Source organism: Muntiacus reevesi, chromosome 4, assembly GCF_963930625.1.
Source record: "Muntiacus reevesi chromosome 4, mMunRee1.1, whole genome shotgun sequence".
NCBI lineage: Eukaryota > Metazoa > Chordata > Mammalia > Artiodactyla > Cervidae > Muntiacus > Muntiacus reevesi.
Window position 1 is genome coordinate 78,528,309 of NC_089252.1, and position 26,487 is coordinate 78,554,795.

At 38.7% G+C, this 26,487-nt stretch overlaps 1 protein-coding gene and 1 pseudogene across 1 annotated transcript in view; both read right to left on the reverse strand.

Annotated features, from left to right (window-relative positions):
• The window catches only part of GRM7 (glutamate metabotropic receptor 7), an 812,551-nt gene that overhangs the window by 410,389 nt on the left and 375,675 nt on the right, over nt 1–26,487 (reverse strand). The gene's annotated exons all lie outside the window — the stretch shown is intronic.
• Nucleotides 1,121–24,769, reverse strand: LOC136166340 (small ribosomal subunit protein eS10 pseudogene; annotated as a pseudogene).

The window sequence follows — 26,487 nt, forward strand, 5'->3', positions numbered from 1 at the left end:
AAATGCTGACTATGCTGTTTCTGCATGTAACACGCACCCCGCTTCCCACCCTCCCCTCACTATAAAAGCTCTTGCCCCACTGGTTGCCAGTGCAGGGACTTGAGTGTTGGTCTTTGGAAAAATGTCTGCCCCTCCCCCCCAAGTTGCCTGCGTCTGAAATAAAGCAAACTTTCCTTTCCATCAACCTAGCCTGTTTATTGGCTTTTGAGCAGTGAGCAGCCAAACTCCGCACTCCTTCTGGCAACACTTGTACAATAAACCAGTGATCCTTGAGCATAACAACAATATAACAACAATAAAATTAAATATAAAAAATAATAATATGCCATATTACTATACCAACAAAATATTTTTTCTATACTTGATACTGTGTATGTGGTTCTCACTGTAAATTTAAAAAAAAGGTCAAAAATACTTAGGCATTTATAAATCAAAAGGGCTAGGGCTATATTTCAGTGGGTCAAAAAGATGAGTAACTTATCATGTGGCCTCACTTTTGGTTTGAGCTAGTCTGAAATATAACCCATAAAGAACATGACAATTAGAACTCTAAGGGTATATTCTAGCCCTGTATCTTAGCAATTGATCCTGCAGCAATTTTCATCTCAGATAGTTATGGAGCATGCACTAAGTCCTTCGTCAGACCAGGAGTGAGAACTATATTACAGATTAAGTCCAGTATACAAAGAGGCTCCCACCTAGGGGAGCCTGACACAGGACACTCTTTTAGAAGTGCATCTTGGTAGGGAACCAAGGGAAAAATCAAACAAATTAGTCTTTTGTAATTAACTGTGTTGGGATGGAACTCACACTTTTGTAAGGGAGATACTAAAATTTAGAGGTTCATTTTCTCTTATAATGAGGCAATGTGTTTACAATAAAGGGACAGGCATTTTTATACCTGTATTTCATAAAAGAGGTAGTGGTTAAAACGAGAAATTTAATAGTGTGGTAGTGCGTCATCTTCTGCAATCACTTCAAACATGCCCTCCAATACAGTCCTACGACATAAGGTTACATTCTCAGTGGCAACTCATGGGAAGTTTAGATCAAACTCTTTTTTTTGTTTGTTTGTTTTCTGGCTACAGGTTTATTCAACATAAAACAATCCCTTTCAAGTTTACTGAGGTGGCTGACCACGTCCACAACCAGATCCGCCTCTAAACTGGAATTCAGTTGCTGACCCAGCCCCAGCCTTGGGTTTCTTGTTGGCATCAGGGGGCATGGAGCTTTGCAGGTGTCTCTCTCGACTTCCCCTTGTGTGAATCTTGCAGGATGCTCTCCCTTCGGACTGTTGGGCCTTGGTCGGCCAGTCTCAGGACAGCTGTGGCGCAGGGTGGCAGGCATGATCTCAGTGGGCAGGTGGAGGTAATTGCGGAGATACTGGATGTGCTCGTTGGTGAGGTACCAGTAGCAGTGTCTCCAGGCAAACTGTTGCTTCACATGGCCTTGTGATTTAAAAGACTGCATGGCTTTCATGACATGAGGATTGGGCACATTCTTATCTGCTAGTTAAGGGTGCTTAGGCATGTGGATATCTGTCTTGGTCACCATCACCCCCTCCTTAAAAAAAAGTTCATAAATGGCAATCCGGTTCTTCTTGGGCACCAACACTGTGATGGCTGCTGTGTCCGGGGCTAGAGCTTGAAGGGACTAGGTCAAACTCATGATCTCCAGATTGTGCATCAGAAGGTTGTGTCAGTCTAGCCTTAGTTACTCTAGCAAAATCGATTATGTGTGTTCTCTGGCCTATGTCATTTGGAAGTTGAGACTCCAAATGAATTGCTTTACATTGTAAAATAATGTAAAAATGTCTGAGAATATGAGAGGAAGAGGAGAAAAGGTCATGGAGGGGAGAGAGGAAAGAGGTGGGGAAGAAGGACCAAAAAGAAGATAATGGAGAAATAAGATGAAGCTGGCATATAAGCACAGTGATTGTATCCTAACTATATCCTAACCACTCAGAGACGGCTTTCCTCCATAAAATGTGTATATGACTTAAAGCTCTCTATGTCTGTCTTCTCCATAAATCTGTCACAATATTTAAGAGTTCTGCTTCCTTAATTCTTTTAGATGGGGCTGAGAAAGACCTTGTTAAAACAGGAACACAGATCTCTCAGGAAGGATACATGAAGCAGTTATCAGCTGCCAAGGGTGCAGTACAAATGTGATAAGATTCGAAAGGCACTCATCCAAGACAGCCCTGAAAACACAGGAAGCAACTAGCTCAAGTGGCTTTGTTGTTGTTGTTGTTGTTGTTTTAATACTAATACAGGGCAGACTGAGGATGCATTTAGGTTGCTAAGTGTGTTTCTTGAACTTGGAAGTCTGGTCCTCTGTACTCCTCAGCTGGGGACTTTGACATAGTGTGATTCTGAATTGGGGAGTCTGGGATGAGGCCTGGACTATTTCTAACAAATACCAGGTGATGAGGAAGCTGTGAAGCTGTGAGGATAAAGAACATGCAACTTGGAGAGGGAACCATTTTTAAACCAAGCTTAGGTGTCACAGAGAAGACCTCTGAATAGATAAGAAGCCATGTAATAAACTGAGAAATGGGGAAAAGTAACTCAAAGAAAATGAGGAAGTGCTGAGAAAAACTGATATCTTAAGATGACTGCTTCTTAAGCATTCATGTTTATCCACCAATGTCTTTTTTGTCCATGCTTCACTACACACACTAAAGATACTATGGTCCCCAAAAGACCATCTTTGATCACAAGAAGCGCATTCTAGCTAAACACCAGTGGAGAGCTAATTCAGTTTTCAAACCTTCAAAGAAGAAAACACAAGATTTAATGTGGCGGTTCTCAACTTATGGTTCCATATAAGCAACATCAGCATCGCACGGGAACTTGTCAATGATGCAACTCTGGCTTTATTCCACATCTACTAGATCTGAATATCTTGGGGTGGGACCAGGTGATTCTGAGGCATGCTAAAGTTTGTGAAATATTAACCTAAAGGAAGGGTAGGAGTTAATGTGCAAAAGACCAGGTGGAGGGGAGGGAAGGATAGAAAGAAAGAGGTGAGAAGATGTTCCACAGCAAGAGGACTTGGATCAGGAAACAACAGCCCAAAGGCTGATTTTGTTCTTATCTTCCTTAGGCAGCAGAAAAGTCAACTTTACTTTGAGAAGGAGAAGCAGGTCTTTTTCATGCATTTTCATCAGCCTGGTGCCTAAATGCCTTTGGTTTTGCAACTTTGGCTAAATCATCAGAGGAGAAACAGTTGAGTAATGGTACTCAACTCTTTAGGGAAGTAGTTCTCAGCCTGCCCACATATTAGAAGTACCCGAGAAGCTCTAAGCAGATGCAGGGGGTGAACAAAGAACAATTAAACTGGATATCTGCATCTGGGTCCAGGCATCGTTTTTTTCTAAAGCTCCTCAGATGGTTTGAATGAGCAGCAAGGGTTGACTGAAGCACCGTTTACTTTGAAAAATCAGAGTCAGCAAAGTTATGCTTCTGGTAGAATATCTCTGCTGTTGCTTAAGGCAAGAAACAAAAGAAGAGGGTGGCTGACAATGAGATAGCTAGATAGCTTCACTGACTCAATGGATATGAATTTGACCAAACTCTAGGAGACAGTGAAGGACAGAGGGCCTGGCAGTCCATGGGGCCGCAAAGAGTAGGACACAACTGAACAACTGAATAACAACAAAAAGGCAGGAAAGAATACAGGAGTGTCCATTTTGGCTTTCTTGTTCAGGTCCCTTCTTTTCATACTGGGAAAAGTTTTCTGTTAAACTGTAGGTGTATCTTCATGAGCAGAATGAATCATGGATCCCACCATACAACTGTAGTAGAAACCATATGCTTCCATGGAAGACAGCCTAGTTTAGAAAACATCCTTCCTTCTAGGTCATCTGCTTCTGATTATACAGGGGTTCTGTGCTTTCATTTCTTTTGAGACAGGTCACAAATATTGAAGGATTATATTTAAACACGACTGACTCTAAATTAGGGGTGAAAACATTTGAGAGACATGGGCTCATGAGGAGTCTCTATGGGGTCCAATGGAAAGCCTCAAGTGGTATTTATAACCAATGGGCCAGTGTCTATTCCTTTCTTTCCCATATTCTGCAAAACTAAGCTCTCATAGCAATACAATTCTAACCCCCTGCCTCTGGATTTCTCATTAGAATATCAATTGATACAATTTTCTCATTAACCCATTCTACACTTTAACATTTCAAGGCCTTGTGGTAACAGGATGGTTTCATTATGGGAGATAGAATATTCTTCCTGAATTTTTTTGCTAATAGAGAAAGAAAAACAACAAGGAAAACTTCAGCTTTCTTGTCTCCTTGCTAACCAAAGGCAGTGAGGTGGGCCTAATCAATAGTTGCCAAAATTAACATGGGACTTTTAAGTTCCTATAACCAGTATCCATCAGTGCATTTCAGTGTTCCACAAAGAAGCAATTTCCAACCTTTTTCTTACTCAAATAAAGGAAAAATACAATTAACAAATTCCAAAGCACAGTAAGTGTTATGAGTTTCCCTGAAACAACAGACAAAAGCACCAGAGAACAATACCCAATTTCAGCAAATACCTCCCCTGTTTGGAAAACTACCAACTGCTATTACAAAACCAATTAAATGGCCAGTTAGGATACCAAACGGGCCTCCTACAATTCCAGAGTCAAAGGATCAGTTCAGGGGATGTAAAATAAGTTCAAGTTGCATTTGGATATTGAATAAAACTTATTTTCAGAAGAGTTAGTTACCTCTGTTGAAAAAAAAATGAATTATTCAAGTTTAAAAAGCGAATGTGGTTTTATGATTGGAGGTTCAAGTACATTCAGCAACTGGAAAGTGATACAAAGCACAGTTTCTGTTTAGACTGTCATAAAATAGGTACATTCTACTGGGTTTCACAGAGTTCATGCCAAAAATCCTAAGTTGAATATTTTCTGGATTGAAAAAATACAATAAAATAGAAATCATTCTGTTTGGTAAAAAATAATAATAAGTAAGTAGGCACATTGTTTTCCTTACATAAGGTTTTCAAGGGTGAGTAATAACAATGCTCAAGCATTTCTAATTCACAGAGATTTGTTTGTTGCATGTAATTTCTGGGTACAACTCTGGTCACACGCAAACAATCCTTACTGATGTCACTTGGGCTTCCTTGTAAAAAGCAATTTCCAGCAGCCTCTGCCTCCACTGAGAAACTCCATGTTCCATGACATGATTTTATTTTTCAAGACCAGTTCTTGTAATTTCATGCAGCAATTTAGGTGATTGTCAAGCATGGTGTATTCAAACTAAATGCTTTCTTTTGAAAAGTAACACGTTGCTGTGCTGAATTTTTCAATTTTTATCCAGAAAAAAAGTGAGCTTTAATAGCACTGTCTTTAACTTATATTTTAGATTTTGCTTTTCCTCTTGAACAACAGACTAGTATTTTTCTTTCTTCTAGTGTATTATTATACCTATCACACCTTCCTTTGGTCATTTCACCATGGTGAGATATATCAGAGCTTCCTTCTCTCCCCACCCCACTCTCTTTTTCTTTTCTATTTTTTTAAAACCATTTTTAACTTTTCACTTCATTGTTGTGGAGACAAAGGGCTCAGAGGGCTACCCAGTGACCCTGGAGTCAGGATGGAAACAATGCCCCACACCTGGCACTGACCACCGTCCAGCTCAGGGGTCCTAAAGCAGCATCAGACGGCCAAACACCCTTCCCTGTAACCTCACCTGGCCTCCCAGAGCATCTCTGAGGCTCCAAAGTCACTGTGGACCGTGACTGTAGCCATGAAATTAAAAGATGGATAAAATGTGAATAATATCCATCTAACAGGATTATCATCTAACAGGAGTATGTCAAGGCTGTATATTGTCACCCTGCTTATTTAACTTATATGCAGAGTACATCATGAGAAACGCTGGGCTGGATGAAGCACAAGCTGGCATCAAGACTGCCGGGAGAAATATCAATAACCTCAGATATGCAGACAACACCACCCTTATGAAGCGAAGAAGAACTAAAAAGGATCTTGATGAAAGCGAAAGAGGGAGAGTGAAAAAGTTGACTTAAAGCTCAACATTCAGAAAACTAAGATTATGGCATCTGGTCCCATCAGTTCATGGCGAATAGATGGGGGAAACAGTGGGAATAGTGACAGACTTTAGTTTTTGGGCTCCAAAATCACTGCAGATGATGACTGCAGCCATGAAATTAAAAGATGTTTACTTCTTGGGAGGAAAGTTATGACCAACCAACAGCATATTAAAAAGCAGAGACATTACTTTGCTGACAATGGTCCGTCAAGTCAAAGCTGTGTTTTTCCAGTAGTTGTGTGTGGATGTGAGAGAGTTGAATTATAAAGAAAGCTGAGCACCGAAGAATTGATGCTTTTGAACTGTGGTGTTGGAGAAGACTCTTGAGAGTCCCTTGGACAGCAAGGAGATCCAACCAGTCCATCCTAAAGGAGATCAGTCTTGAATATTCAATGGAAGTACTGATGTTGAAGCTGAAACTCCACTACTTTGGCCACCTGATGCGAATAACTGACTCATTTGAAAAGACCCGGATGCTGGGAAAGATTGAAGGCGGGAGGAGAAAGAGATGATAGAGGATGAGATGGTTTGATGGCATCACTGACTCAATGGACATGAGTTTGAGTAAACTCCGGGAGTTGGTGATGGACAGGGAGGCCTGGCGTGCTGCAGTCCATGGGGTCACAAAGAGTCGGACACGACTGAGTGACTGAACTGAACTGAGCAGGATTATTATGAGCTATGATTATAGAAGAGTCTGGCAGATTATAAAGACTTTCTATTTTTAAATAAGTAAATCACAAATAGACTGTTGTTGTTTAGTCACTAAGTTATGTCTGACTCTTATGACCCCATGGAATGTAGACTGCCAGGCTCCTCTGTCCATGGGTTTTCCCAGGCAAGAATACTGGAATGGGTTACCATTTCCTTCTCCAGAATCATATAGGTACTTCCTTTAAAGGTCTGCCCTTAATTTAACCTGAAGTCAATTGAAAAATCCAGACTCAAATGGTTTCCATTCCAAATATGCTCAGAAATGGTTAGGGTGTTATATCCTAGTAGAGAGGCAGCGGGGATGTATCATTTCTGATCCCCTATCTAGCACAGGATTTATGTGAATGTGGCCTGAGTTCTTGGGAAAGAATTCACAAATACCCAACTGCACATTCACCTAGAAAAGGAAAATGTGCCTGCTGAAAAGCATACCAGTGATTTGATAATTAAATTTGAACAAGTGCCTCTTCACCAGTCACTACATGAATACTCTCAATGCATACTGGGAAAAATACATACAGATCCAACAGAACGCAAAAAAAAAAAAAAAAAAAAAAAAGAAATTATTAACTATTCACCAATAATCAAGTAAACATTCACTGACTCTCCATTCACTGGCAGGTTTAATGCAAGCTGCCTTAAATACATTCACCAACTTGGGCTACCTTTACTTGACAGTAGAGCATCTCAAGGGACTTTTGTGCAGCCAACATTCTGCGAATGATGGAAATCTGAACCGCTGACCAGAGCCCTCTCCACGAGAAACAGTGAAGGGTCAGAGCTGTTGACGACCTCCAAAGACCACTTCCCTGTAGATTTCCAGCCACAAACTTTCTCCGGGATTCCCCCTTCATTTCTAACATCCTATGAAGCACAGGGCTCCTCCATGTGGCTTGGGTGTTTCCAAGACCTCTGTTTCATAAATAAAGTAACATTCTCTAAAAATTGCAAAATGTATCAAGCAACCAAGGTGGGCTTTGGAATTCCAATTAAGCAGTGCCTGCTGCTATCCAAATACTCTAGCAGAAAAGAGGTAAAAAAGAGATTTCAAATGATGGATGAAGAGCTGTGACCACAAATGGATCATTTACACTGTCAGCTTCGTCTGCTCCATCTGGCTCCAGCCTAGCATAGACCAGTGCCAATACTGTTCATCTGGAACCTGCTGCAGGGCACACTTATTCATTTCCACACATACCTTAAAAGAGTCTGGTAAAGTACTTTTACAAAACCCACGGGGATTTCAGTCTTCACCTTGGATTACCACATTTTCATATCCTTTGTTTTCTGCTCTCTCAGCAGCTGTGTGCAAGGTCTGGACTCTCCTTACCCCTCAATGACCCTTTTGTCATATTCCTTTCCTTCTGATTATTTCTAAGCTCTTAGAGTAGCAACAAAACACTCAATGTACAACACAGATTTCCTTGAAATAAAATAGGAGGATACAATGGTGATGGCCAACATCCCCAGTCTTAAGAGTATATCAAAGGGTAAACTAGGAGCTCAGAGCCTAAACTTAGGCTGCAAGAATTTTTTGTTTATACATTGTCTTCATGGATTCAAATTAGTGTTCACAACTTAAAAAACTGGAATGTTTTTGGAAAAAACTAGATTTATGGTTCTTCCTGGGGAACAAGAGGACTTCACCAATGGGTTGCTTTGTCCAAGGGTGAATAGGAGTTTCATTTCTAACAAGGATGTGGACCCTCCAGTTGCCCTTGTTCATACTACTTCCCATTGTTTTCATTCTCTGTCTGCTTTTCTTGGCAGTTTTATCGATTTAGATTCTAGGCCTTTAGGTTTTTGAATTTTTGCATAAAGCCTACTTTCTCAACCTGATCACCTGTTCCTTGGTCCTCTGCACTCTAGGTTTAAGCATGCTTCACTCCACCTCCAATGACCCTAGAAGACACAATATAAATGGACCGAGTAGAGAAAGCCAGCTGAGAAACAGGGAAGTGGTGCACTGGGAAGACCCAGAGGGATCGGGTGGAGAGGGAGGTGGGAAGGGGGGACGGGATGGGGAACACATGTAAATCCATGGCTGATTCAGGTCAATTTATGACAAAAACCACTACAATATTGTAAAGTAATTAGCCTCCAACTAATAAAAATAAATGGAAAAAAAAAAAGAAAGGTAAGAAACAGGGAAGTGCAAAGACAAAGAGAGTAAGCTGGCAAGGAAATACAGTGTTAAATAATGGTTTAATAAAATTAAGTAAATAAAAGTGGTTAAATAATGGGCTTTGAATCAGGCCACCATGTCACTCACTGCACCTGCCTGAATACCATATTTTCTTGGCCTGAGTAGCCTCAACTGGAAAAATATATGATGCAAATGTGCACTAACTACCTCACTTTTAGGGATAGACTATAAGGATTAAATAAAAGGTTTTGCACAATACTCAATACATGGATGGCTCAATCACCAGAAACTAAAAAATGCAGAAGAGCAAGAAGGTAGCTGGATAATAGTCCCTGTGATTTCCTATGAGAAGCCATTCAATTACAAAAAAGAAGGGGGGAAGGAATGAAATTTTGTACAGCTATGAACTTTTCAACATGGAAATCCCTTGTATGGGTCAATGAATGACACTTAAAAGTTCACAGGACCGTGATGGGGTCTATGGAAGAGGCTACAGGTGGACATGTGAAATCCAATTAACACTAACATGAATGGCTTTGCAAAAGCATTGATTACCTGAGTTAGTTATTAGTGATGAAATTGGTCTCCTACTGCTAGAATTTTACCTAGGCTTACTTGGATTTGAATAAATAAGCTCATGGAATAGAGCTCATAACTCAATTATTTATTTTTTTCAAGTGAAGTATAGTAGATTCTTGTGTTAAGTTTCAGGTGTACCAAAAAGTGATTCAGTTATATATATGTGTGTGTGTGTTTGTATGCATATATGTGTGTGTGTGTGTGTGTGTATATATATATATATATATATTCTTTTTCACATTCCTTTCTGTTATAGATTATTACAAAATACTGAATATCATTCCCTGTGCTATACAGTAGGTCCTTGCTGTTTATCTATTTTATATATAGTAGTGTATATGCTACTAACTTTTAATTTATCCCTCCCCTCCCTTCCACTTTGGTAACCAAAAGTCCATTTCCTACATTTGTGTTCATTGCTCAATTCTTATCCTTGTGGGGGAAGGAGAAAGGAGTGGAAGCTAAATTAGAGCAAACACAGCTTTACTCTCTAGATACTAGCATCCATGTGAGGTACTGAGCTTCCTAAATTTTTTGACAAGAAGTAAGCAAATTTTAATGGCCATTCATAGGGATCTGCTCTGCTAGTTAACATGCTAGGTTACTCCTGACCAGAAAGATTCTTAATCTCACATGGTCAAAATATCCTCAGAAAATGCCTTTATGGATAAGACTGAAGATAAAATAAACACTGTGCAGATGATATATTAACAACTAAATGGACATGGCCTCTTAAGAACACACTCTTGATAGCAAAGAGGCCCTCCATAAAAAAACTGAATAGGCCCCTCACCCAACCTGCCCCTACCTCAAAGGCCTCTCTCATTTAGGACTTCCAAAATAGAATCTGATAACTAATGAAGGAGTGACTTGCATTACTCGGTAGACAGATCCTTAATGTAAGACATGGGAAATAGAGGAAGTAATTTCATGTACAATCCACTTCCACACATCCAAGCCTTTGCTTATGCAGATACTCTGAAATGACACCCTCATCTTTTCTAGCAAAATCTACTGTTGAGATCTAGCTATCTAGTTAAGGCTTCTCAAATTCCCTGAGAAATGTAATCACTCTATCTTCGATTCTCTCAGCAACTTTTAGCATAAGTCTTCACCAGAAATTTATCAAATTACTACTTATTTATTGAATTGTCTCTAAACTAGATGATAAATTCTTCAAGGATAGAAGGATAAATTCTTCATGCTTATTCAACTTTGCATTTTCAGAGCCTAGAATATTCTTTAGGACATGGTAAGTGCTCAGCAAATGGTTCCTGGGCACCTTTCTTCAGGAAACTGATGTCTCTTATTGAGTGTGTGTGTGTGTGTGTGTGTGTGTGTGTGTGTGTGTGTGTGTGTGTGTGTGTGTGTGTGTGCGCGCGCGCATGTGTGTGTCTGTGTGTATAGAAAGTCTACAGTCTCACAGACAAAACAACCATCATATTACATCAAGTGGGTCACCTCACTATAAAAACTCCCCAAACTTCTAACTAGAGAAAACCACAGAGGCACTGCAGTTACCATCAATCATTTTTCTCTGATATTGAAGTGATAAAATGGTGAGCAGGTAAGCTTTTCCACTTATTTAAAAGTATTCCTTTAAACAAACTCCAACCAGAAATAATTCTTATTCTTTCATTTATCTACTTGAAAAATATGTATTTACCATACACCTACCATGTATCAGGCAATGATCTAGGCACTAGACTAAATAGGACAGTCCTTTTTTCATGGTGATTTCCCTCTAACAGATGAAACCATAAATTAATAAATAAAACAGAAAATTTCCTAGAGTAGTAAGTGTGATCTGATGTTTGAGCTTATCCCTTGAGAGTAACAAGGAGATAAGCATGCAAAAATCTCGGAAAATATTGTTCTAGACAGAGGAACCATCCAGGCAGGGGTCGTGGAAGCAGATAAACATGGCACCCTGGAGGAACAGAGAAGAGGTCAGTACACAGAACGAGGGGCAGAAAGGATGAGGCAGGAACATCCGTATTAGGCCTGTGTTGTGGTGAGGGATGCACATTTTTTGTGTTAATGGAGCAATTTACCCAGGGGAGCGGCATGGTTTGATCTACAGTTTTATAAGATGACTTGTACAACTCTGTAGAGAAACAGACTGTAGGGAAACAAGAGTGTAAACTCAGAAACCTCACAGGGGAAATCTGTGGTAAGTCATTTGGGGATGACATTTTATAGCTGGTTGGTGTGCTTTGCAGAATGCAGATAGAAGCTGGGTTAATTCTTAAAAAAAAAAAAGCTCTCATCAACATTGTCTTTAAGGGAGAAATCAAGCTATTACTGCTAGAAATTTCACCCAACCAACTTCTCTCCATCATCTTTTGTATTTGAAAATTTATGGTTTAAACATGTTGAATGAGCATATAACTTGCTTTTAGACCATTTGTGGTTCTGTTCTTTGAAAATATTGAAACAAACAAACAATGCTGCCAAAGCATGTAGTTTAAATGGAGACATTTCTGAGTACCCTTTTATAAAATATCAGCCTAAATTTAAAGTCATACTTGAATAGTCAAGGTAATGTGTTGATTTCTTATTTTTTAGATGAAGAATCTGACAAACGAGAAAGAAGTGGGTAGACTATTTACTCCCGGAGCTGAAAAGGCAGTGGCCCCTCTGAGAGTTAAATGAATATCACAAGATAGAGACTGGTGGAGACAGAATTTAAAACCAAATGTAGCCCCCGAGTCTAAGTGCTTAATGTCTACATTATGGTACCTCTTCCGTTTCAAAAAGGGCCTTGGGCATTTTTCTAGTGTGGTCCTTTCTTTAACTGGTGAGAAATTGAGATTCAAAGACAGTAGGTCTCCTGCAGAGGAAAAAGGAGGTCTTTTTGCTCCTTTCTGACTAGTTCCAGTAAGCATAGATGCCTTATGAAGACCAAACTTATTACTTCATCACCATGAAAAATTTTGCTGAGGAAGGTCGAGATAGGCTACTTCCTTGGAATAATTAACAGAATATTTGTTCTTCCCTCAAAACTGATCCAGGAAAGGATCAGATGAAACTGAGTCTTATCTGTTTATCATCTGTAGAATGCTTAGAGGTTTGAAGGTAAACTGATTAATAGCAATGATTAGAGAAGTAACAACTACATTATTTCCATGTGCTGAGCTAGGCTTGGTGCCTTTTATACATGACTTCAATTTAATCCTAACAACCATCTCACGAGGAAAGTACTCTTATTATTCCAATTTTACAAAAAACTAAAGCTCAGAGAGGTTAAACAACTAACCCAAAGTCACACAGTCCATGGCCTCATTAGAATATGAGCAGTCTGAATCTCGAGCAGGGCTCAGCTGACTAAGCCTACTGACCATATCCAGCCTACTCCCTCCCTACAAATCAGCAGACACAGTTTGGGACACAGCTGAGCTCACCTCTTCCTTCACTCTCATGGCTGCTTTTTGAGCTACAGTGGCTTAGTTGAGGAATTGCAACAGAGATCATATTGCTGCCAAGGCCAAGATATTTACTATCTTGCCTTTCACAGAAAACATCTGCTGAACTACAGCGTGTGCTCCGAACATTCTTTAAGAAACGTTCACTGGCTGCTTACAGTGTGGGGGCGCAGTTCTGGGTGCTTTGGAAGTTCAGTAAACAGATGGATACCCTTAGGGAAGTGATACCCTAAGACCCGCTGCCTCTTGATCAGATCTGCCTACAGAATTTGTGGAGTGTAGTACAAAGTGAAAATGGAGACCTTAAAGAAAAAAAAAAAAGAAAATCATAGGCTCCAAACGGCAACAGCAGAGCCTTGAAGCCACCACGGGGCCAACAGGATGAAGCTGGCCCTGCTCCTTATTCAGCCTTGATAATACCATCTGTGAAACCACGGTGCCCAAGAGAGCCTGGCATGGTGATCTCCATGATTAAGGAAGGGACACGATTCTTTCCCACACCTCTGGTCCTGGGTGACTACTGGAATGGGGGAGACGGCCATCTATACAGGTCACATACCAAAAGGGGTCACAATATCAAAGCCATGTTCCTTACACTCAGCAGTGCTAACTCACTGATCATCTTCCTTTTTAAAGCAATACTTATGTAGCCATCATTTGTTAGATTACATAAATGATGAACTATTTTGGTTTCACGGTCTGATCCAATCAATTGTCTTATAATAGGGTAATGAAACAACTCAATTTCCAGTTTCCATAATTGTCTATTTCATGATGAACTTGAAGTGAACACTTATAAAGCATTTTCTGAGAGGCCTTTCACCCACAGCCCAAGAAATCCTTATGGGGATCCCTCAAAAGGCTGGGGGCACTTCAGTCTAGTCTGAAATGGTCAGCAAAATTCATAGAACAGTGTTAAAGCCCTACCTCTGGAGTCTAACGCCTGCACCTGAATCCTTACTCTGCCACATCGTAACACTGTGACCTTTGGCAAGGTTCTTAATTCCTCTGTGTCAGTTTCCTCAACTGTAAAGTGGGATTCGAAATACAACTGACTCATAGGGATGACTTAAAGGATTAAATGAACTTAAATGTGTAAAATTCTTACAAAAATATCTGGCAAATGCTGAATACTACCTAAGTATTCACCACCACCATCCTCACCCTCCTCCTCCTCCTCATTTCCTGCAGATGGAACTAAAAGCAAGAGATTATAAACAAATACCTACCTAGGTCTGCATAAATCAATAAGGTATGAATGCAAATAAATGAAGTTGGTACTTTAAAAACAGAGTGACAGGCAATGCTTGTAATGAAGAATGCATATCTTCTTCTGAAGGATCATTAACCACTCAGTTTTATAGCCAGTGAGACCAACTCTTTTTTCCTGGAAAGCCAAACATCTAGATATTTGCAAGAAATCTTCAAGTTTTCAATGTTGACAATGAATTCAATTTCATTTAAATACCCTAGGCAGGTCAAACAACATCTAACCTCATACTCTAGTCAAACATTTTGCAAACTTTGCTGTGTAACATCCGTCAGATTCTCAAAGGGGTGTGAGCTCCAGAAAAGAGTGAGAACTCCAATTCTAGAGCATCAGTGAACCATCAACATTTCTCAGCCCAGGGAAAACTTTTCTAATTCAGAAGACCTTCTGAGATGGTGTGGAGCTCTGCATCCATAAGGACACCAGGGCGATGGGGGAAACAGGTAAGAAGGAAAATACAACTTGTTCGCTTTAATACAGTTGCTTCTATGCAAATATCGGAACCCTCTCAAACTAGCTTTTAGCACCAGAGAGCTTCCTTTCTACTACACATTCTGTTTTCTCTGCCTGATTTCATACCCATAATCTTTTCTTCTCTCTTTCAGTATCAAAAGTTAACTGAGGAAAGAGTTATAATTTAATCCGAATATATAGTCAGACATCTTGCATTGATTTTTACTTTGGAGGATGGAGGCAGAGAGCAGATTCCCTGTGCTTCCACCCTCAGTTTAAATATTTACTTCTGATACTTGAAAAAAAAAAAACCCTCTGTCCTTTGGCTAAGGGAAATTATTCATCCATTTTGGGCCTCTCACTTCTAGCAACAGAAATGGGATAGTAGTAAATCTCTGATAATTCATTCTTGAAGGCAGGTTATCCATACGACTTTTGATACATACAAAGGGTTTAAAGGTCTTAAATCTTAGTCCAGGGATATTGTGAGGCAGTCACTATACTTGGAGGATCTATTAGAGGATCAGGCACACAAATTGAGTTCATGGAATAAAAAAGTGAATGCCGTGGGAGTGAAGCTAACTAGTGGCCAGTTTGCTCTGAATATTATTGCACCGCTACCATCTAAACCAAATAGTGGCCTACACTGATTCTTTATTTCATAACAAGTTATCACAATTAAAATACAAGGACCATAATAGCCTAACACTACTTTAATCTAAACATCTGTTTGCTCTGTTATGATTACATTCAAATGATCCAGGCATACAAGATTTTAATCCCATTTGGTATTTTTTCACATACTTGTATGCATATTGTCATTCTATTGCCACGATGTCTTTGTGAAAAGTATAACAATACCCTCACATTGACACTGAAACCCTAGGAAAAAAAAAAAAGATGATTTAAGGTCAGGCTTTGAGAGGATAATTATTCTCTTGACTCATAGCTAAGTACACTTTTCTCAGTAAATGAACCACATTCCTTTTACCCTTTCTTTGGAAGCATTAAAATTCTCCTGGTGTCTTACATTTTTAATAGCCCCTTGTTGAACTCCATCACCTCTGCATAGCTCCCTCTCAGTGTATCATTAGTGAAGACCTAATAACATAACATTTACCTCATGTCTCCCAATTGCCTACAGAATAATATTCAAATTTCCTACTAGGCTTCGGAAGGTACTTCACAATCCAACCTGAGTCAACCTCTTTATCATAATAATCTCCAACATTTTGCTTTCAAGTTCCTTCCAATCTTGCCATATTGATTTTCTCTCCATCTTTCTCTTTCCTAAGCTTCCCTCATTGGACTCTCTTACTTGTAATCAAGTGTATCATCTAATACATTCATAAGTACTAGACTTACTCCAACTTCCAAAGTGCATACCATGAAAGGGTTTCCATTTCTTTTTCCAGTCTTCCAGATTGTTTTCTTTTTTAAATTTTTTCTGAATATCAGCAAATGTTTATGTTTACATAAATGCTTATTTCTACAGTTAGTTTTAGAAGATAAGTTTATTCTTTTAACTATTTTTAAGTGTTTCCTGCCAAAATACAAAAGTAAAAGTATATCCTCTGGTTCCTAATCACAGTCATTACCAATTATAAGCAATGATATAATCCTTTGAAAGAATCAGCATAAGGGAAAAAAGAGTATTTTGGTTTTTTTCTTTGTAGCTGTAATTCTTTCAGGATATCTAGTTTCAGTGTATTGTTCCATCAATATCTACTCTGTTTTTCTCTGTAGAATATTTAGCTGAGCCCTTGACAAAAAAGAATAATGTGAGTAACTTTTGGCCAAGATATATGAGCTTGAGGATGCCCACAATCTCCGGCCATGTCATTAAAGGGAAAGGGTATTCTTTCTCCTCCTCATTCCCCCTTCCTGGGTGGAATGCAGACGTGTGGTGTGCCATCTTGACTCTTGCTAGTGAGGGCAATGCCCCTGGCATGGTAACCAAGGCAGAATGAGGACGAGTCTCTAATGACTAGCACCCAGAGCCACTCAGACAGCAGTGAGACAGAAATGCACCCCTCGCTCTTCTGCTTATTATGTTATTTTTGAACTCTCTCACATACAGTTGTATTTATAACAAATACAGAAAAATCAATCCTTCAGTATATCCACAGATTTTTCACATGGAAAATTCAGGAGGAAGCAACCACATTCTAATGTGGTGACTTGTCTATAACAATACTTCTAATTTTGGTGATTAAGAAGTGATATGTCCAGTCATGCTCTTTTCTGCCTTTAAATCTATTTATATTTCCCTTATCAGAATTGGTTTCTATTTTATTAAACCATATTTAAGTCTTAATATCATAAAACACTATGGTTTTGAAGATAAGCATTCAAAAATGTCCCCTACCCACACTTTCTAATTGTCTATATGTATGTGGCTGATAACACAGAGGATTATTCTGTCCATAATACTGAGATACTGTTCTCTCTCCCTGTTCATTTACCTTCACTCCAAGAAATGATGGGTAATTGTAAAAGTTAAATGGACCCCAAGAAACATATGTGAGGAGGTCTGCAGATGACAAGCTAACTGTTATTCTCCAGAGTCTTTCTGCCTTTATTTTCAAGAAGGCTGGGGGAAAGGGACAGTGAGGGAGTCTGATATCTGCATGTACACACTGCTGTATCTAAAATGGATGATCAACAAGGATCCACTGTCAGACACAGGGAACTCTGCGCAGAGTTATGTGGTGGCCTGGATGGGAGAGGGGTCTGAGGGAGAATGGATCCGTGTATAACTGAGTCACTCTGCCCTGCACCTGAAACTGCCAACGCTGTGATCAGTTATACACCAAGAGAAAATTAAGTTTTTTAAAGCTGGATAACTGCTTGGAATAAAACAACCTAATGACAGGTAATTCCATGAATACATATAATTTATCGTTTAGTGGAGGTCACAAAGTCTCTTTGAAAATTTCAAGAAAGCTATAGAAATTCTATCTCTGCACAACTACATATCAATACACATGTGCACTTAACATTTAATTTCTTAAAGTCACTTCACAGACTTGTAGAAGACCAGATGTGAATTCCAGAGTAAACACCTAGACTGACATTTATTTAAATATCTGTATCTCTATTTTTATCACTATCTGGAATTGCTCAGTCCTTCCTTTGTTTATATATTTGTCTCCTAGATTTTTAACAACTTAGTGTTTAATAAACTATTGTGTTCTCCTTCTGATCTTCACTTATATATGATGATAAAGGTGATAAAAGCAATAAGAGGAGCAAAGCTATCTGTACTGATGACCTCCTACGCCCTAGGTACTAAATACACCTTATCTTATTTGACCTTCAAAATAAATATCTTATGTAGTTAATTTACACACAATATATGTGAAGCATAGATCATTTTTATGACTGGTCAAAGCCTTCACCCTATAAAAAGTGACATATTTAAAACTAAAATCATTTAATATGGAGCCAGAACTCAAAATCCCCTTATTATGTTGGATAAAATTAACCTTACTGGTTAACTGTATATCAAAAAAACCTTTTTTTAATTGAATGACTTCCACGTTATGTAATGTACAGAATTTTCAGTTTCAACAGGTTTTGACAAACATAATCAAGACCAGGAGCATTTCTATCAATCTCCCAAATCATCTTTAAACTCACTTCCTCCTCTAAAGTCAGGTATCACTCCGTTTAATCTCCACATTTTGCGTTTAACTGTTCAGGAATGTCAAAGAAATGAAATTATTCAGTATGCCTTCTTTATGTCTGACTTCCTTTATCCCACAGGTTTTCAAGATCCATCCATCTGGATGTATGTATTGGGAGTCTGTTCCTTTCTACTGCTAAATATTATTTCCATGTATGAGTATAGCACAATCCTTACTGTCCTTTTTTTCCTTAATGAACGTTTTTCTGTAGGATATCATCAAAATATCTAATTTTGATGATTATGAGTAAACTAGCTAGCAGCATCTATGTTCAAGTCTTTAAGTGAACACAGGTTTTTGTTATTTAAAAAAAAAAAAAAAAAACAAATCAGCAATGACACAGCTGGGTTACAGACCCGGTATTTAATTTTGAAAGAAAGTACCAAACATATTTCTAACATAACTGTACCATTTTATATCCCCACCAGTTATACATGAGTGTTGAGTTTGATATTTTTAGAACTGTTTTGCTTTCAGTATTAGTTATAGTATTTTTTCAGTAAAAAACTAGTGGCTCAGGTGGCTCAGATGGTAAAGCCTGCAATGTGGGAGGCCCAGGTTCAAACCCTGGGTCGGGAAGATCCCTTGGAGAAGGAAACGGCAACCCACTCCAGTACTCTTGCCTGGAAAATTCCATGGACGGAGGAGCCTGGTAGGCTACAGTCCATGGGGTCGCAAAGAGTCGGACATGACTGAGCGACTCCACTTTCACTTTTCACTTTTAGTATTAGCCATCCTGGTGGTAGCAAGGTGGCATCTCACAGTTTTATTGGCCTTCCCCTGATGATAATGACATTGCGGGTGCTTTCCAAATGCTTATTTCCCTTTTGTACATTTTCTTTTGTGAAGTTTTCATTAAGTCTTCAAGCTTTTCTCTGGATTATATCTTTTTATTATTCATTTGCAGGCATTCTTTCTTCCTAAGACACAATATATACAAGATATTTATACACAAGGTTTCCTCCTAATTTGTGATTTGCCTTTCTGATGATCAGAACTTTTAGCTTTGACAAAGCCAAATTTATCTATTCTTTCTTTTCTTTTATAATTAGTGTTTTTTATATCCTAAGAAATATTTGCTTACCCTAAGGTCATGCACGTATACTATTAAGTGTTTTTTTTTTCTTGTTTCAAAGAGCTTAATAGTTTTAATGTTTTTGCTTCTGTTTAATTTTTATGTATGTTGAGAGGCTAAGAGTTGAAGATCATTTTAAAAATATAGAGAGATATATAGTTTTTCAAGCAATATAGGTTGCAAAGACTTTCCTAACCCTTCTGAACTGTCTTGGGGCCTTTGTAGATAATCTGTTGACATACATGAGTAATGGCAATTTCTGGACTCTATTTCATTGATCTCTTTTTCTATCTGTATGTTAATGTGATAGTCTCTCAATTACTGTAGCTTTATAATAGGTCTTGAAGTCTGGGATTGTAAATCCTCCAAGAATATTTTCCCTTCTTAAGAATGTTTTGGCTACTGACTGTTGTAGTCCACTTGCATTTTTATATAAACTGTAGAATCAGTTTTACAATCTCTGCACAAGAAAGTCCTTCTGGGAATTCAACTGGGATTGCACTGAATCTATAGATGACTAGAAAATTGACAGTGATATCTACCAGGAAACGATTTAATGTCTCATCCGTGTCTCATTCACACTCACATGGTCCAAACTGGCCACACTTGTTACCAGTCTATGAGAAAAGATTTAGATCAGGTAAGAACTTGTCAGCAGGGTAGAGTTCTGTGCAAAGTAGAACTTAATGTCTATTTAAATAGTCATCCAGGAATGACTGTCTTTGATCTACAAAGTGATGACGGCTGGGGTGAAAGGAGACACAATCCCCACTGTGGACGTGAGGTTCACTTTCCTTAGAAGCTCTAAGCACACAGGAGCCAATGTCTCTTGTAATAACTTCGTAGACGCAGTATCTAGGGCTCCTTCCAGAGATATGCCACCTCACTAAAGGAAGTCCAAAGTTAAGGCTTTCCTCCAGCAATTTATAATGCTTCTCGGGTAGAGGCAATAAGCTAATTGCTTGGGGTTACAATTATAAAAAACAGCCCCTGGTGGCTCAGATGGTAAAGAATCAGCTTGCAATGCAGGAGACCTGGATTCCAGCCCTGGGTTGGGAAGATCCCCTGGAGGCGGAAACGGCAACCCGCTCCAGTATTCCTGCCTGGAGAATGCCATGGACAGAGGAACCTGATAGGCTACAGTTCATGGGGTCACAAAGAGTCAGAGACAACTGAGCAATGCACACTTCTACTTTCACAATTATCATATCACTGGTGCTTCAACTCTCTCACATTTCCAAGGGAGAAGAGCGAAAAAATTGCAGAAATCTCATAAGTTTTTGTATTTCTAATAAAGTTTCATTGTAGTTAGAAACATGCTCTGTTTTGAGAACAAATGTATGCTCTAACACAGAAGGAGAAAGGATTTTATTTAAAATGCATTCAAAGGCACATGAATAATATTATGTCTTTCTAACAATGAGTGACTTCAATTTTTCCAGTCATTTATAGTTTCTTTCATTTTTTTCAGCAATGTTTGAAATCTTCAGGGTAAAAGTCACACACATAATGTTCAATTTATTACTAAGTAGTTTATTATTGTGATGTTATTTCAGAGGATGCTAACAATTTAAGAAACTCACAAGTGAACAATTTACTACCACTGCAATTTGTATTTGCCCATATATCAGAAGCCCCTAAACAATTGCTAACATTTTTGCTTTCAATAATTAATTGTAAAGAATTTAAGAATAGAAGAAAATCATGATTTTTGTTACTGTTTACATTTCTAGTGTTCTTCACTCCTTTCCAAAGATCAAAATTTCTATTAGGCATTATTCTCCTAGTGCTTATAGAATTTCCTTTGTCATTTCCTGTGGTGCAAGTTTGTTGAGATTAATTCTCCAAATTCCACGTTCATTTTTGAAGTACACTGTATTAGCCAGGGTCCTCCAGAGAAACAGATCAAGAGGATATGTGTACATATATGAGAGACTATGACGAACTGGCTCAGGCAGTTATGGAAGCTAAGAAATTCCATCATCTGTCATCTGTGAACTGGAGGCCCAGAAAAAGCTGGGGTTGGAATTCTAATCCCAATCTGCAGTCCTGAGAATCAGGGGAACCCAGCTCAAGTCCAAAGGCTTGAGAACCCAGAGAGGCCAATAGTTTTAAGTCCCAGTTCAAGTTCAAAGGCCTCAGAAGCATGAGCAGCAATATTTGAGGAGAGAAGAGGGATACTTCAGATCAAGAAGCAGCATAGTGCCCTCCCCCACTTTCTCATTCTTTCTGGGCGCTCATGGAATTGTGTAATGCCCACCTGCAGTGCTCAGGGCTGTCTCCATTACTCTCAATGGTTCAATGCTAGTATCTTCCAGAAAACTCTCAGGGTCACACCCAGAAATCACATTCTCTCAGTTTTCTGAGCATCCCTTAGACCAGTCAAGTTGACACATAAAATTAACCATCACAGATATTTCTTCTGGATCTGGGAATCAAGGTTTATGGGTTTTCTTACATTTTTTATTTTATTTCCAATTCAACATTTTAAAGATGTTTTACTATTCCTCACAAGAAGTCAGGCATTGCTGATCATGTCTTCTCCCAACCCTTTTTTTTCTCACATCTCTTTCTGCCTACTTTCAATATGTCCTTTTCTTTGGTTTTCAGCAAGTGACCATGACATGCTTAAATATGATTTTCTTCTTATCCTGCTTGAGGGTCAGTAAGAGTCTTTGATCTGGAAGGTATTGTTTTCTTCATTTTAAAACATCTTTGGCATTATTTATTCTGATATATCTTCAACTTATTTTTCTCTCTCCTCCCATTTTGGAAATCTAAACAGATATACGTTATGCAACTGGATATTATCTCATAGCTTTTTAAGGTTTTGCTCAGCTGTTGTTGTTTTTTTTCCTAATCATTTGGGCTTCCATTAGTTGATTCCTATTTGCCTTTTTTTAAGCTCATTGAACAAACCATCTATTAAGTCCAACATTCTGCTAATCTCATCTAATAAATTTATGACTTTAAATATTCAATTTTTCAGTTCTAGCTTTCCATTTAGTCATTTTAATTGTTTTGTATTTCTCCTGATTATAATACAAAGTTTAAGTGATAAAGAAATCTGAAAATATAGGTTTCAGACTACAGAGAATATCTGTTATTTTTGCCAACCATCCAGTTCTCTGTCTTTGGGACACTGTAGTTTTGCTTTGCACAATTACATTTTCCCCATTTGAGTCAGGCTCACACTCTCAAAAGGCAGTTAGTCACTCTCTGAGGACACTCATTGATTTAGGGCTGGGCTCATGTTCTATTCCGAACCAATGAGATGTGAGATTTTCTGTAGAAATCCTGGGAAGGAGCTTCTCATTCTTGTGGAAGTTTAAGCTAGGAGCCTGAAAAGTCTGGAACTGCTGATGCCACTTTGCTGCTGTCAGGACACTGTCAACCTCCTGAGAATGCAGCGAACAGATGGTCGGCACACTAGACAGGAACCAGTGCAATTAAGGACTGATGACATTCCCAGGAAAGCTGGATGCACAGCACAAGTCTCAACTTGATCTATGTTGATGAGGCAATAAATGCCATTTAACCTAAGCCAACAGAGACTAGCCTACTGGTAGCTCTGTTACCAGGTGAATTTAGGTCAGAGCTTTGCAAAATGATACATTATGAAGTGTTAGTTGCTCAGTCATGCCCAACTCTTTGCGATCCCATTGACTGCAGCCCACCAGGCTCCTCTGTCCGTGGAATTCTCCAGGCAAGAGAACTGGGTGGGTTGTCATTCTCTTCTCCAGGGGATCTTCCTGACCAAAGGATCAAACCCAGGTCTCCTGCATTGTAAGCAGATTCTTTACCATCTGAGCCCCCAGGGAAGCCTAGTATATTATGAAATGTTTCATAAATGAGTGAAAACTATGCTTAATATTAATCTTTCCACCTTTAGGAAGGCCAGAAAATACTTTCAGTCACTGGAGGCCCTGGGCTGGTCAGTTTTAGTCACTAATAGTATCAAAAGATTATTCAGTTTTGTCATGTGCATATGATTATCTTCTATCTGTATACTGCTATGAAAATGTTTGTAAAGCACTGCCTTAAGCAAGCCATTTAGCATATCTAACTTCACTTTTATATTATGAAAAATGAGAAAGATCTTTAATGGATTTTTAATCTATACAATTTTATGACTCCACGTTGACAGCCCTGTCTGCAAAATTTCAAGGGCAAAGTCTGAAGACATATATTGCACAAGCATGAAGGGAAAGGGGTTATGTCCACACTGAAAGAAACAAATTAAAAGGCACAATTAATAAATGGAAAGACATTTAATGCACAACTCTGGAACACTCAGGGGGACTAGAGATGAGTTTGCAGAAAAATAATTCTAAAATGTATCAGTGTCCTTCAGCTGAAACCTAGATGGTCTGTGGCAGAGCCCAAGTTTGACAAAATCCTACACCCCAACGTCTTAAACTTGCCAAAAGCAGATACTCAGTCTAAAGCCCAGTGAACCCTAAGGTTTCCATCATTTGACTAATACTCAGCATTTTTTAAATAATTGCATTATCATGTGTAAAACAGTTGCAAAAATAAAGGCAGCAGCATTCAAATAGTCTACTGCATAGGGCAAGGAATAGTTTGAATGTGGTCATATCAAATTTCATGGAGAAACAACCACTGTATGATGTGGGAAGAGATTTTAACCCATACACTAGCTCAACTCTGTCATTTTAAAGATGAGAAGGACCGTTCTCAATGTGATCATTTTCTGATGAACCACATAGGTTCTCTGGCCACTTTACCCTCCACCACAGTTGTCATACACACCCTGTAAGAGATCCTGTATTGTGAACAGAGGGGTTCCTGGGGAAATAAACAGCACGTCCTATTTCTCTGGACCGTTTCGCTCTAGCCAGTCACAGAATCATTATTTAAGTTGACATCTTTGTTTAATCTTCTTCTGATGCTAAGATATATCCAGCAGGGAATCAGATAAAAAGATCAAGCACAAAAAGGGGTTATAACAGCTCAGTTGGTGGTACCAGTGCCTGTTCACTTTTCTCAGAAATAAAGATGATGTTTCCATCCCATTACACTGAAGCTATAAAAACGTTCCATAAGTAAAAACCAGGATTTCAGCAGGGGATTTAGGGGAAAAAACAGGCGTAGTGATTGGCGCTGTAAGCCAGCACTGCTAAGAAACTTGCTCCCAAGGCATGATGACAGAGCTGGGACCCTTAAAAACCAACAGATCTCGGGAATGTTCTAACATGCAGCACATGCATCTGTGCCTACTCAGAAATCAGGAGAGGTGCCCTGGAAAGCTGGTCAAAGAAACCATGTGACTTACTCAGCTGGCAAATCTGAAGTCCCACCAGCTTCCGAAATCTCCCATTTTTCATACTGACAGAAGATTGGAACAACTTTAGAAATTCAGGATCTGCTTATACCTTCAATAACCAGCTCACCAAACTGTGTAGTCTGGTATTTATCCCAGCATCCAGCTCACAGTAGGTAAATAATCTATCTTGACTGAGTATATTTAACACAAAAGTAAATAGTGTTGCCTTTAAGTTTTCCTTTTCCTTGCTTTATCTCAGGCTTGTGGGATGGTCTTATTCAATAATTTCACAGTTTTTAAAAATTCCTAAATTAAACTTAAAAAAGCAACTTCCTATATAGGTAGTTATTGTATAGGTTATCAATAATGCCAATTATGAGTATTACATTAATTGATATATGTAAATCATTCAAATAGTGCATGCCACATATAAGCATAAATAATTATTATAATCACAATGATTGACAGTACTGTTATTATTATTCATGTCTGTAATTCATATAGATGCCTTCATTCACAACCCACACAGAAATCAAAGCAAACCTTTCTGATCAAATGAAGTCATGTGCTATGTCATTCATTGATTAAGGTCCTCTCAAATTTGAAATCAAATAAGGAAAGTCAACATTAAGCAGACCTTGGCTGAATTACATTTTAATGAATTCGATAACCATATACTGATTAGTTATGTGCCAGACACTGGGCTAAGAACCATTTGAGAAAGAATGAGTGAAGGAATAAGCAGTATGAGATGAGACTGAAATTTTGCAGGAAAGTACTGGGAAAAGGTAAAACATTTTTAATTTTTTTAACATCCTGTATCAATACTAGAAGTGGGAGACTTAGGCTGCTAATGGATATTTCAGGTTTGAGAGCTGAGGGAGATATATTGTCCTTCTTACAAGTTAAACCTTCAGTATATGCCAACATTTAACCATATATTAATAGTTACATATAATTAATTATTATATGTAATCCCCTCATCCATATTTCAAACTACTGCAATGTCTTCTCGCAAATAAAAAAATATTTTTGAGGTTAGAGACTATAAGTCAGTAGGTTAAATTTATTCCCAACAGATATATTTATTTGGTGCATCTTAAAATTGGGAGCTTTAAGATTTAAAAATAATAACCTAAATGTCCATCAAGAGAGGAATTTATAAAGAAGATATGGAACATATAGACAATGGAATATTACTCATCCACACAAAGCAACAGATCTGTGTCACTTGCAGAGATGTAGATGAACGTAGAGACTATCATACAGAGTGAAGTAAGTCAGAAAGAGAAAAACAGATATTGTACAATATTGTTTATATGTGGAATTTATAAAAATGTTCCAGATGACCTTATCTGCAAAGCAGAAACAGAGACACAGATGTAGAGAAAAAACGTAATGGATACGAAGTGGGGAAGAAGGGGTGGGATGAACGGGGAGCTTGGGATCGACATATATGCACTACTGATGCTACGTATGAAATAGACAACTAACGAGAACCTACTCCAGGGGACTCAGGGTGCTACAGTGACCTAAATGGAAAGGAAATCTAAAAATGAGTGGATATATGTATATGTATAGTTGATTCTGCCTTCAATCATTTTTCAGCCTTCAAGATTGAAGGCAGGCAGAGAAGGGGAGAAGAGAGGATCAGATGGTTGAATGGCATCACTGACTCAATGGACATGAGTTTGAGCAAATTCCGGGAGTCGGTGATGGACAGGGAAGTCTGGCGTGCTGCAGTCCACGGGGTCTCAAAGATTCGGACATGACTGAGCG